Source organism: Macrobrachium nipponense, chromosome 29, assembly GCF_015104395.2.
Source record: "Macrobrachium nipponense isolate FS-2020 chromosome 29, ASM1510439v2, whole genome shotgun sequence".
Classification (NCBI taxonomy): Eukaryota; Metazoa; Arthropoda; class Malacostraca; order Decapoda; family Palaemonidae; genus Macrobrachium; species Macrobrachium nipponense.
In genome coordinates this window covers 45,280,851-45,285,744 of record NC_061092.1, presented here as the reverse complement: position 1 = coordinate 45,285,744, position 4,894 = coordinate 45,280,851, and positions in this window count along the sequence as shown.

The window sequence follows — 4,894 nt, the reverse complement described above, 5'->3', positions numbered from 1 at the left end:
CGCTTTACAAGAGAATATAACATGGGACAACATAATCCTGAATTAGACTCGAGATGTTCCTGCTGGATTATGGCGCGTTTCCCGGTGCTTCCGTTCGGAACCTTAAATAACGATCGCCTTGTAACTGCGAATCCCCCAAAAATAACATAAATCCCAAAATGTTTACTTGTAAAGGATTCTCAGTCTTATACCTCTTTTCAAAGCCTGGTAGATAAGGATAAGGAAAAGTAATGCGCTTCTTGTCCGTTTAATGACTTGACAGAATTATCGATGTATCTGTCAATCTATTTATGAATCTCCATATAATGAATGACCTGACGGCCCTGAACAGAGGCACTTCGGAGATATAGATTTGATTCCTCGCTAATCAACAGGCCTAAAACAAACGGTTCAAAAAGACAAAAAGTGAAATTCAATACAGTACAGCATTACAGTATGTATTTATTATTTTGGGAAGAGGGTCACATAAATCAGCTGGCCAGTGAAGCACAATTAGTGGGCCAGAAAGGTTTATTTGCTAACATTACGAAAATATTGCCCAATAAAATATTCCATCCCAACACCACTGCCAGTTATGAACAACGTAACATACTGTCCCATCAACGTCAACACATTTATTAAAGTTAACAAGTTGTCTATAACACTATTATATTAAAATAGAAATATGACACCTGTTACATCAACTTTATGGACATCTCTTTCTGATGTCATATAAAGTCATATTGACACTAGGCTCGTTTGTCAGCTGCAATGCGCTCTTCTTTTTTTAAATAACATTGATATACTTTAAAGCCAGTAACTAACAATGTATCCTTTTTATATGAAAATAACTTTTATATAAAAAAAATCGAATGAAGTTTCAACATAACGAGGCAAAGACATTTAAATGCTACATGATTCTTGGACCAGAATCATTTAGAGAACCATTTGTGGATCTACGTAAATCTAGGGGAGATACAAAGAGAGAGGGGAGTGAGTGAGGAGGAAAGCCTCCACATGACCCAAGCACCATTACAGCTGACCTAAACGGCCTCTAAACCACCCAATTCGATCCGTTTCCTCCTCGTAGGAAACATCCCCCTACAACAGGCTACTCAGTTTTAGTTCCTCACTCCCACTACAGGGGAGGGAATTGTACGTCAAGGCAAGTTCCAAATCGAGGAAATAAGCAATTTTATGAGTAAGAAGAAAAGAAAAAAATCTAAAATAATATATATAATTTAAGAATGGAAATTTGCTTAGCTTATTTTAGAGTTAATACAGAGAGAGAGAGAGAGAGAGAGAGAGAGAGAGAGAGAGAGAGAGAGAGAGAGAGAGAGCAGCAGCAGCAGCAGTACTTTGGAATATTGTATGAGTATAGCCATATACTTCACAATCAATTGAAAAATATATGTATTATAATACTTGGAAACTTCTGGAAAGAAATCCTCTTTAAAATGACGATTAATGTACCTTGTTATTCTTTGGTCATTAAATTCATACGAAGTGTAATTGAGAGAGAGAGAGAGAGAGAGAGAGAGAGAGAGAGAGAGAGAGAGAGAGAGAGAATTGCTAAATATGCTGTGTGCACGAAGGGGAATTATCTCCCTTAGTGACAACATCCATGATGCAATCCAAAGACACCACCGAAATTAGAAGTAACAGTTTATCAGGGATCGTTCACCGACATCTCCAATTTACCACGAGGGGAGGAGAAAAGTCGTCGAATTTTCCCATGGCCAATGACAGTCATTACCCCGTTATGACTATAATTCCTTTGGAATGTAATGGATAAGAAAGAAAAACTGTGATAACAGGTGTAATTCCTTCACTCGTTACAAATGGGGTGGGGCAAAAAAAAAAAGATGGAAATGATGGTAAAAGGTAAAACTTATAACGTAAGGAACGAAGAAATCGATACGTGCAAGTCCAGAAAATGTGTTTCTTTTAATAATGCAGAGAGAGAGAGAGAGAGAGAGAGAGAGAGAGAGAGAGAGAGGAGACTTCAGATGAAAAATTCATGTGTCTTGCATTAAAAGTTGTAACGTGAAGAGAGAGAGTGAGAAAAGATAAAATTATAATTCTTGCATAAAAAGCAGTCACGCACTTACAGAGAGAGAGAGAGAGAGAGAGAGAGAGAGAGAGAGAGAGAGAGAGAGAGACTTTACAAGATAAATTCATAATTGGGTAAGTGAACTTTACCCCATACTAAGAGAGAGAGAGAGAGAGAGAGAGAGAGAGAGAGAGAGAGAGAGAGAGCAGAATCTCCTGGTTTTCATCCAAAGCAGGTGTGGGCTCTTGGCCGTAGCCAAATGCTCCAGAATGTTATACGTAGTTGCCTAGGTCAGGAAAAAACAAACAAAACAAAAAATTCTCTCCCTCTCTTTCACGCACACCAAAAACTATTAACTGAAGTAGAGCACTGACATAAATGCACTGCAATTCCGCACAGTTACAGACTAACAATAATAATAGAATTGATGTTTTTATACATTTGTGCATCTTGGTTTTAGTACTTGAACGCGTGTAGAAAAATATTGAATGAAATTCATTTCCAGTTAATATATGTGACCTTTTTTGAAGTGGAGACGCACACAAATAGGAAATCACTGTTCAACGATTGTCACTATTGATATTAATGAATTTTCTGTAGCATGGAACAACGAAAAAGTTCTATTAAATAATGATAACAACCCCTGCATTTGGGCGAAGTACACGTGCCATAAAAACTTCCATACTGTCTACAGTCAGCCAGCCAGGCTCACTGCGCGCAATATCTACTTGATGGCATTCATTTCAGGAATTAGTCAAGAACTAATCAGGATAACAATAAAATCATCTTAGGACAAAAGCTAAATGACTCCGAGAGTTGAGGCACAAATGCTTAGGAAAGCAAATATAAAAAATATAGTGTGTCTTCTTGCAAACGCTCAATCATGACATCTACTGAAATAAATAATAAATAATTAATAATATAATAATAATAATAATAATGAATAATAATAATAATAATAATAATAATCAAGGGTAAAACTATACTGGATATGATTTTCAAACCCAAAAGAGTAAGAGACTGCCTTCAAGACTTCAAAGAAATAAAATAACAGAGTTGTAATCAGACATTTCAATCACATTCAGAGAAACAGCAAAAAATGATTCAATAGAGAGAGTGAGAGAGAGAGAGGAGGCGAGAGAGAGAGAGAGAGAGAGAGAGAGAGAGGAGAGAGAGAGAGAGAGAGAGAGAGAGAGAGAGATACATATATATATATATATATATATATATATATATATATATATATATATATACTACTATATAGCTGCCGTCGACTGATGCAAACAGGACCAAGGGCAGACGAAGACGTCCACAGTAACCTAAAACTTTTTTTTATATATTGGCGTCGTAATTTTGATTATGAGTCTGTATTTTCTTTTTATTATAACTTTAATATATAATTCCAGCTTTGATAATGAGGACTGATATTTGAAATATCAGTAATAACAAAATGTCGTTACAATGGACGTTTTAGTCCTACACACACACACACACACACACACACACAGCACACACACACACACACACACACATATATATATATATATATATATATATATATATATATATATATATACATATATATATATATACATCAGAGGGTTACCGAAACTCAGTAGATCATGTCTACATGTTCGCACCTTTTGATATATATATACATATATATATATATATATATATATATATATATATATATATATATATATATATATATATATATAGAATGCCCTTCTGCTAGGCCTCATCTCTCCACAGTAGATTTCTGTCAGGTATATGATTTACTGCTTAAATTAACAAAGGCACAACGGTTTTTAACAGTTTGCATATGCTTGAATCGCGCCACCTTGATCGGCATCAAATTTAGGCTTTCCACCTAGTACTTTACCACAGGACTACCAGGAACCATTTTATATATATAGTGTATGTGATTCGGTATTATCACCATTATTTTCCCCATTATCATCTCATCACAAAAGTGACTTCCGTCATTATCTTGGGCTATTCTATGTCAAGATAATGTAAGTAGAATTAACCAGGAAGGGCATGACAGAGAGTAAACCCAACAGGGACATTCCTTATCGAAACCCCCAAATTTTACCCTCGTCAGGATTTGCCGATTCTATTTAGATTAGCTCTCTCTCTCTCTCTCTCTCTCTCTCTCTCTCTCTCTCTCTCTCTCTCTATCCATTCTTTTATTATATCCCATTCTCATTTGGGAAAAATAGTTTTCATTCTATAAGTATGTACCTTTTAGTTCCCTACTTTTGAAATTGTATCACCAAATTATATGTTCTAAACAGACATCAACTTGTCATATTTCATGGAATCTCTCTCTCTCTCTCTCTCTCTCTCTCTAATTTAATGTTTTAAGAAGGGGAGTGAACTCTTACTACTGCCTCAAAATTAATGTTTCCATCTTTATATTTTTTATTTATTTGTTTTCTTTAGTTTGCTTTTTACTTAAGAGAACAATAACACAGATCATGCCAGTACTTTCAATTGGTGCAGCGAAGAGTACAGGATGAAACGTATCCTTTGCATTCAGAATTCATTATGTCCAACAAGGTCACTTCTTTTTGCTTTATTTTGCCCTCTCTGCCTTTTAAAACTATTATATGAAAACTAATGAATCGAATCCGAAAAAAATGAGTTAAAACATTGATATGTAGAGCTGCTCCAACTGATCAGCTTTCGAAGAATATTTATAAAGATTTGACAATTTTCTCGCAATAAAAACCACGATAAATATTCTTTTTAACATTTATCAAAAGTGGATCATTAGGAAGGAGTTAACAATTTAGTGGTGGCATCACATTTCACCAAAGTTTGTCGATCAATTCTAATTTTTTGTGAAAAGTGGCA